Genomic DNA, 10,000 nt, shown 5'->3' on the forward strand with positions numbered 1-10,000 from the left:
AGGCTACATACAGTAGCGAGGCTATAAAAGTAGCGAGGCTACATACAGACAGCTGTAGTCAATGAATAGCATTCTCACATAAGTGTTCCTTTTGTCCAGGTGAGAAAGAGCAGTGTGGAGTGCAATAGAGATGGCATCATCTGTGGATCTGTTTGGGCGGTATGCAAATTGGAGTGGGTCTAGGGTTTCTGGGATAATGGTGTTGATGTGAGCCATTACCAACCTTTCAAAGCACTTCATGGCTAAGAACGTGAGTGCTATGGGTCTGTAGTCATTTAGGCAGGTTGCCATTGTGTTTTTGGGCACAGGGACTATGGTGGTCTGCTTGAAACATGTTGGTATGCAGCTCTGTCTCAGGTTCTGCTGTTGTGCAGTGGTTGCACAGCCATTCCTCTACAGGGAGCCAGGTTTTCCTGTGTCTACTCTTCTCAATGGCAAGGATGTGCTCACTGAGACATTATTTTGTCAACGTTTTTCAAAGGTTTTGATCAGTAACCATGGTCAAATATTTAGCCACGGTGTACTGTCGATTTAGGGCCAGATAGCACTGCATTTTGCTTTGTGCTTGTGCTTGTTTCCCAATAAGCAATATAGTTTTGTTTTTACTGTGTTGTAATTTGGTTAATTCTGATTGACTAGATGTTCTGGTCTTGAGGCTTCAGTGTGTTAGTAGAACAGGTTTGTGAACTCAGCCCCAGGACCAGCTGGATGAGGGGACTATTTTCTTTGCTCAGCTCTTGGCATTGCAGGGCTTGGTAATGATATGAGAGGGGTCACTGTATTTTAGATGTTTCCTTAACTGAATTGCTCTTTTTTTAGTTTTTATTATTAGTGGATATTGTCCTAATTATTTCCTGCATGCATTGTTTGTAGTTTTCCTCTGAACGTGTTGGAGAATCTTACAGAACTCTGCATGCAGGGTTTCAATGGGGTGTTTGTCCCATTTGGTGAAATCTTGTTTTGCAAGTGGACCCCACACACCCTGCTGCCATAGAGTGCAATTGGTTCAATGACACATTCAATTAGTTTCAGCCAAATTTGAATAGGTATTTGAATTTGAATTAGTTTTTATAATGGCGTAGAATGCCCTGCGTACTTTCTCTCTCAGTTCATTCACTGCCTCATTAAGGTGTCCAGTTGAGATTATTTTTAAACCTAAGGAATTGCAGTGTGTGCAGTACTCTATATATTTTGTAACAATTGAGAACTTTGGTCTAATTCCCTGAGATCTGGATCCTCTCTGGAAAATCATTATTTTAGTATTTTTGGGGTTTACTGCCAGGGCCCAGGTTTGGCAGTACTGCTCTTGCAGGTCCAGGTTCTGCTGTAGGCCATGTGCTGTGGGTCACATCAGGCAAGGGTCATCTGCGAAGAGCAGGCATTTAACCTCTGAATTGTGGAGACTAACACCAGGGGCTGAGGAGTTTTCTAGAATAGTGGCCAATTCGTTGATGTAAATATTGAAGAGTGCAGGGCTCAGATTACAACCCTGACGAAGGCCCCTCCCCTGGTTAAAGAATTCTGTTCTTTTCTTGACAATTTTAAGGCTGCACGTTTTGCCAGTATACATTGATTTAATTATGTCATATGTTTTACCCCCTACACCACTTTCAGTAACTTTGTAGAACAGTCCTGTATGCCAAATAGAATCAAATGCCTTTTGGAAGTCGATAAAGAATGCGTATATTTTGGTGGACATGTTTATCTGTCAGGGTGTGTAGGGTGTAAATAAGATCAGTCGTGCGATGTTTTGTTATAAATCAAATGTGTCTTTTACTCAAGACATTGTGCTTATTAAAGAAGTTTAGAACTCTTACATTTATAATACTACAGAAAACCTTCCCCAGGTTACAGTTTACTCAAATGCAACTGTAATTGTTAGGGTCAAATTTGTCTCTGTTCAAAAACGAGTCCTTGATTCCAGATGTCAGGGAAATAACCTACACTCAGGACCAAATTAAACATATTTACCACTCTTTCTCCCTTCCTCTCTGTTTCTCTATCTTTCTCTCTCCTCTCTCTCCCTTTCTCTACCTTTCTCTCTCTCTCTCTCTCTTTTTCTACTTTTCTCTCTCTACTCTCTCCCTTTAACTACCTTTCTTTCTTTGTTACTCCTTCTTTCATTTAGTCTTCCTTTCTCTCTATCACTCTCTCTCTCCTCTCTGTCTATCTCTCTCTTTGTCTACCTTTCTCTTTCTCTATTCTCTCTCCCTTTGTTTACCTTTCTTTCTCTCTTCCTCTTTCTTATATTCCTGGCTTCCCCACGTTGTTACCCTTTCATTTAGTCTCTCTCTCTCTCTCTCTCTCTCTCTCTCTCTCTCTCTCTCTCTCTCTCTCTCTCTCTCTCTCTCTCTCTCTCTCTCTCTCTCTCTCTCTCTCTCTCTCTCTCTCTCTCTCTCTCTCTCTCTCTCTCTCTCTCTCTCTCTCTCTCTTTGTATACCTTTTTCTCTCTCTGCCCTCCCTTACTCCCTCCCTCCCTCACTGTTTCTCTCTCTCCCCCATCTCTCTCTCTCTGCCCTCCCTTACTCCCTCCCTACCTCTGTTTCTCTCTCTCCCCCCATCGCTCTCTCCCTGCCCTCCCTTACTCCCTCCCTCCCTTACTCCCTCCCTGTGTATGCATGACTGCTCTGTAGCCAGTTCTATACAGGCCAGTCTTTTTGATCTGTGGGCCAGAACACAGGATGAGAGTGATCCACTGGCACAACAAAAACATCCCATTACAGACTTGGGCACAGTCCTGCCGGCCAGGGTCTTAGAGGGCTGCTGACGGATGCTTCTGCCGGGGAGACTGCCTACCTCACTCTCTCACACACGCACGCACGCACGCACGCACACACGCACACACACACACACAATACATGCCAAAACCTGGATACTTTTCTCCTCCCTAAACAATTCCATGTTGAAGTTCAGTGTCATGAGTCTTGCCCTGGAGGCAGAACTCAGCAATTTCCCCCTAGATAGATCAGCTCCAAAGTCTATATTGTAAAAATATTTTTAGTCTTCATTTACAGTTTTTAACAATCCCTTTGGCACTAATTTCAGAACCTTGATGTCATTTTTCTAAACTCTAGACACAAAACTCACAACCAATGATCAAATTGCACATTTTTCAAAACTCAAACACTTTTTCCAATTGCTTGGATACAATACACGTAAAGCTAAGATCATTTGTTCATTGAACTAAAATCACCTGTTCAAAATGACACAACTTAACATCAAGGTATTACCATTTCAAAATTCAATTCACACATTACATCTGAGATGACTGTCTATTCATATCATTACAATGATCTAACTATCAATTGATACAACTGCTCAAAACGATACATAACTGTTGCATTACTCTTAGTTTTATGGAAACTGACAAACAATATTCCATGTTTAGATCATGAAAGTTTCAGGATAACAAGATCCATTGACACCAATTACCATGGAACATGAACCAATTGGACTACATTATCTATGGATGTAATGTTTCATCATCATTCTTTATCAGACACTGTTTCTATGGTCCCATGTACCACTTTTCCAGACCATGTTTTCAGATTTGACATTACTGTACACTCACCGGCCACTTTATTAGGTACACCTATCTCGTACTGGGTAGGACCCCTTTTGCCTCCACAACAGCCTGAATTATTCACGGTGTTGTACGTTAAGAGATGCCCTTCTGCACACCACTGTTTTAAACAGCTGTTATTTGAGCATTTGTGGCCTTTCTGTTAGCTTGAATAAGTCTGGACATTCTCCTCTGACCTCTCTCATTAACCTCTACCGCTTCTCTCTCCCGGATCCCGGATGCGGGATCCTCCTCATCAAAAAAGCTGACTAGCATAGCCTAGCCTAACGGGACAGGGATATCATATAATATAATATAATTTTCATGAAATCACAAGTCCAATACAGCAAATGAAAGATAAACATCTTGTGAATCCAGCCATCATTTCTGATTTTTAAAATGTTTTACAGCGAAAACACAATATGTATTTCTATTAGCTAAGCACAATAGCCAAACACACAACCGCATATTTTCACCACGTTTCCACCGCATAGGTAGCTTTCACAAAACCGACAAAATAGAGATAAAATTAGTCACTAACCAAGAAACAACTTCATCAGATGACAGTCTTATAACATGTTATACAATACATTTATGTTTTGTTCGAAAATGTGCATATTTGAGGTATAAATCATAGTTTTACACATTGCAGCCACCATCAAAAATAGCACCAAAGCAGCCAGAATAATTACAGAGAGCAACGTGAAATACATAAATCCTCATCATAAAACATTTACGAAAAATACATGGTGTACAGCAAATGAAAGATAAACATCTTGTGAATCCAGCCAATATTCAGATTTTTTAAGTGTTTTACAGCAAAAACACAATATAGAATTATATTAGCTTACCACAATAGCCAAACACACAAACGCATTTATTCACCGCAAAGGTAGCTTTCGCAAAAACCAGCAAAAGATATAAAATGAATCACTAACCTTTGGACAACTTCATCAGATGACAGTCTTATAACATCATGTTATACAATACATTTATGTTTTGTTCGAAAATGTGCATATTTATAGCTACAAATCGTGGTTATACATTGTGAATACGTAGCAACAATTCACCAGAATCTCCGGAGATATTTTGGACACTCACCTAATCTGACCAAAGAACTTATCATAAACTTTACATAAAAATACTTGTTGTATGGCAAATGAAAGATACACTGGTTCTTAATGCAACCGCTGTTAGAATTTTTAAAATAATTTTACCTTAACATACAGCGTAGGGTTATTGTGAGACAGCACTCACCAACACAGCGGAGAATAGGAGTCAACATTTTACACAGAAATACGAAATAACATCATAAATGTTTTCTTACTTTTGCTGAGCTTTCATCAGAATGTTGTACAAGGAGTCCTTGGTCCAGAATAAATCGTTGATTGGTTTTAGAATGTCCATTTCTTCTGTCGAATTCGCGCCACAATGCTAGCCAAGGTTGCTAACATTCCCATCCTCTCTTGGCGCAAAGAACGGAAAACTCCAAAAGTCCCAATAAACGTTGAATAAGCTGACAAAACTCGGTTGAAAAAACCTACTTTATGATGTTATTGTCATATGTATCAAATAAAATCAGAGCCGTGTATACTGAACGCTTTTCAGAAGACAATGTCGAGCTCCCCCGCGCTCCTTCGAAGACAAAGAAAATACCAGACCTGTCCCTCCAAAAGCTCTTATTCGACCTCAGATCAAGCTAGACACCCAATTCGACCTTCCACTGCCTGTTGACATCTAGTGGAAGGCGTATGAAGTGCATGCATATCGATAAATAAAAGCCAGTTGAATAGGCAGGCCCTGAAACAGAGCCTCGTTTTCAGATTTTTAACTTCCTGTATGGAAGTTTGTGTTAGAGCTGTCGCTTTCCTCATCCTCGGATGAGGTGAGGAGAGAAGGATCTTCGGACCAAAATGCGGAGTCAGGGAAATAAGCCATCTTTATTTTATAAACGACAAAACTGAATAATGATGGCAACACGAAAAAACAAACACTTTCAAAACTTACAAAATAACAAAACGACGTAGAACGAAAACCTGAACATAAACTTACATAACTGAAACGTAAACTCACGAACAGGCAACAGACGACATCGAAACAAAACGAACAGCCAAACAGTCCCGTTTGTGAATATACATCGACAACACGAAAACATCACAGGAGACAATCACCCACAAACAAACAGTGAGAATGCCCTACCTAAATATGACTCTTGATTAGAGGAAAATGCAAACCACCTGCCTCTAATCAAGAGCCATACCAGGCAAACCGAAACCAACATAGAAACAGATAACATAGACTGCCCACCCAAAACACATGCCCTGACCATAAACACATAAAAACTAACATAAATAGGTCAGGACTGTTACAGTACCCCCCCCCCCAAGGTGCGAACGCCGGGCGCACCAGCACAAAGTCCAGGGGAGGGTCCGGGTGGGCAGTTGACCACGGTGGTGGTTCCGGTTCAGGACGCTGTCCCCGCACCACCATAGTCACTCCCCTCTTCTTTCTACCCCTTCTACTGACCACCCTAACACTACCTTCCCCTAAATAAACAGCTAGCACCGGGACAAGGGGCAGCACCGGGACAAGGGGTAGCACCGGGACAAGGGGCAGCACCAGAACAAGGGGCAGCACCAGGATAAGGACCATCACTGGAATAAGGGGCAGCACCGGGACAAGGGGCAGCACCGGGACAAGGGGCAGCACCGGGACAAGGGGCAGCACCGGGACAAGGGGCAGCACCGGGACAAGGGGCAGCACCGGGACAAGGGGCAGCACCGGGACAAGGGGCAGCACCGGGACAAGGGGCAGCACCGGGACAAGGGGCAACACCGGGACAAGGGGCAACACCGGGACAAGGGGCAGATCCCGGCTGAAGGACTCTGGCAGGTCCTGTTTGGACGGCTCTGGCAGGTCCATGCAGGCTGACGGCTCTCGACGCTCATGGCAGACTGACGGCTCTCTACGCTCATGGCAGGCTGACGGCTCTCGACGCTCATGGCAGACTGACGGCTCTCGACGCTCATGGCTCTCTGACGGCTCTGGCTGCTCATGGCTCTCTGACGGCTCTGGCTGCTCATGGCTCTCTGACGGCTCTGGCTGCTCATGGCTCTCTGACGGCTCTGGCTGCTCATGGCTCTCTGGCGGCTCTGGCAGATCCTGTCTGGTTGGCGGCTCTGGCAGATCCTGTCTGGTTGGCGGCTCTGGCAGATCCTGTCTGGCGGGCGGCTCTAGCGGCTCCTGTCTGGCTGACGGCTCTAGCGGCTCCTGTCTGGCGGATGGCTCTGTAGGCTCATGGCAGACGGGCGGCTTTGCAGGCTCATGGCAGACGGGCGGCTTTGCAGGCTCCTGGCAGACGGATGACTCAGATGGCGCTGGGGAGACGGATGGCTCAGATGGCGCTGGGGAGACGGATGGCTCAGATGGCGCTGGGGAGACGGATGGCTCAGATGGCGCTGGGGAGACGGATGGCTCAGATGGCGCTGGGGAGACGGATGGCTCTGGCCGGATACGGCGCACTGTAGACCTGGTGCGTGGTGCCGGAACTGGAGGCACCGTGCTAATGATAAGCACCTTCCTACTAGTGCGTAGAGCAGGGACAGGGCACACTGTATTCTCAAAGCCTACTCTATCCCTGATGCGTGGTACCGGCACTGGTGACACCGGGCTGAGGACAAGCACATCAGGATTAGTAGGGGGAGAAGATACAGTGGGTTCAGGGCTCTGGAGACGCACAGGTAGCTTAGTGCGTGGACCCGGAACTGGAGGCACCGGGCTAGATACACGCACTACAGGGAGAGTGCGTGGAGGAGGAACAGGGCTCAGGATACGCACTGGTAGCCTAGTGTATAGTGTAGACACTGTAGGTACTAGGCTGGGGCGGGGAGGTGGCGCCGGAAATACCGGACCGTGCAGGCGTACTGGCTCTCTTGAGCATTGAGCCTGCCCAACCTTACCTGGTTGAATGCTCCCGGTCGCCCGCCCAGTACGGGGAGGTGGAATAACCCGCACCGGGCTGTGTAGGCGAACCGGGGAAACCATGCGTAAGGCAGGTGCCATGTATGCCGGCCCGAGGAGACGCACTGGAGACCAGACGCGTTGAGCCGGCCTCATGACACCTGGCTCAATGCCCAATCTAGCCCTACCAGTGCGGGGAGGTGGAATAACCCGCACCGGCCTATGCACACGTACAGGAGACACCGTGCGCTCTACTGCGTAACACGGTGTCTGCCCGTACTCCCGCTCTCCACGGTTAGCCTGGGAAGTGGGCGCGGGTCTCCTACCTGCCCTTGGCCCACTACCCTTTAGCCCCCCCCCCAAGAAATTTTTTGGGAGTTACTCACGGGCTTTTCGGGCTTCCGTGCAAGACGTGTCCCCTCATAATTCCGGTTTCGAGCTTGATTCTCCGGCTTCCATCCACGTCTCCTAGCTGCCTCCTTAAACCACCGCTCCTGGGCTGTGGCTGCCTCACTCCTCTCACGAGAGCAGCGATATTCTCCAGTTTGCGCCCAGGGTCCTCTACCAGACAGGATCTCCTCCCAAGTCCAAAAGTCCTTGTTGCTCCGTCGAGCATTCCCATACCGCTTGGTCACATTTTGTTGGTGGGTGATTCTGTTAGAGCTGTCGCTTTCCTCATCCTCGGATGAGGTGAGGAGAGAAGGATCTTCGGACCAAAATGCGGAGTCAGGGAAATAAGCCATCTTTATTTTATAAACGACAAAACTGAATAATGATGGCAACACGAAAAAACAAACACTTTCAAAACTTACAAAATAACAAAACGACGTAGAACGAAAACCTGAACATAAACTTACATAACTGAAACGTAAACTCACGAACAGGCAACAGACGACATCGAAACAAAACGAACAGCCAAACAGTCCCGTTTGTGAATATACATCGACAACACGAAAACATCACAGGAGACAATCACCCACAAACAAACAGTGAGAATGCCCTACCTAAATATGACTCTTGATTAGAGGAAAATGCAAACCACCTGCCTCTAATCAAGAGCCATACCAGGCAAACCGAAACCAACATAGAAACAGATAACATAGACTGCCCACCCAAAACACATGCCCTGACCATAAACACATAAAAACTAACATAAATAGGTCAGGACTGTTACAGTTTGCTGCAAAATGACTTCTGTTTTACTCACACATATAATTCAAACCGTTTTAGAAACTTGAGAGTGTTTTCTATCCAATAGTAATAATAATATGCATATTGTATCATCTAGAAAAGAGTACGAGGCCGTTTCATTTGGGCACGATTTTTTCCAAAGTGAAAACAGCGCCCCCGTATTGACAAGAAGTAAGTGTTTTTGCCCACAGAACTGCCGCTCACTGAATGTGTTTTGTTTATCGCACAATTCTCTGTAAACTCTAGAGACTGTAGTGCGTAAAAATCCCAGGAGGACAGCTGTTTCTGAGATGCTGGAACCACCATGTGTGGCATCAACAATCATACCACTGTCAAAGTTGCTTAGATTACGCATCTTGTCCGTTCTAATGTTTGGTCGAACAACATCTAAAGCTCGCTACTCTATATACTCTATATATTGAGTTGCAGGCAGCCACATGATTCGCTGTTCGAATGTAACCTTCCTTGATGGGCTAAATCAGGTCTGTAGAGCTGATGGCATGACCTATGTCATTGTGTGGGATAATGTCAGGTTCCAACATGCTCTAATGGTGCAAGCATGGTTTCAGGCCCATCCACAATTTACCACCCTGTACTTACCCCCATACTCTCCTTTCCTTAACCCGATTGAGGAATTGTTCTCCACATGGAAGTGGAAGGTATATGATAGGAGCCCTTACGAACAAGCCACCCTTCTCCAGGCCATGGATGACGCATGCAATGACCTCACGGCAGACCAGTGTCAGGCCTGGATTCACCATGCCCGAAGATTCTTCCCAAGATGTTTGACTAATGAAAACATCCATTGTGATGTGGATGAGAACCTGTGGCCAAATCCACAAGACAGGGTTGATGGAAATATAGAAGTACAGAAATCAATCTTTTGTTTTGCTTTTTACAGTAAGCCAGGTGAGGAACACTGCAGTTGGCCTTTACTGTAACTGTTTTTTATATTTTTGTAGCTAATTATTTTTGCTTTGATTCAAAGAAACCTATGTTGTGATTTTATTGTATTTCATCAATAAATGTCATATTTTGTTCAATGATTCCACTGTGTCTGTAGTATTCTCTCTACTCGTCCTTTTACAGTGATGTATTTATGTGTAGTAGCATAATGAAACATGTATCACCTATTTTGTAGTACAATATTTATTTGATTGAAACTATCGGTATCTTGTGTGTGGGTGATCTAAATGAATGTTCCTATGGTATTTCATGATAAATGAGTTATTTGAACCAATGATTCTGCAAGTGCAAGGTTTCTTTAAAGATATGAATGCACAATGC

The sequence above is a fragment of the Salvelinus fontinalis genome, chromosome 15 (genome assembly GCF_029448725.1).
Source record: "Salvelinus fontinalis isolate EN_2023a chromosome 15, ASM2944872v1, whole genome shotgun sequence".
In the NCBI taxonomy this organism is placed as follows: domain Eukaryota; kingdom Metazoa; phylum Chordata; class Actinopteri; order Salmoniformes; family Salmonidae; genus Salvelinus; species Salvelinus fontinalis.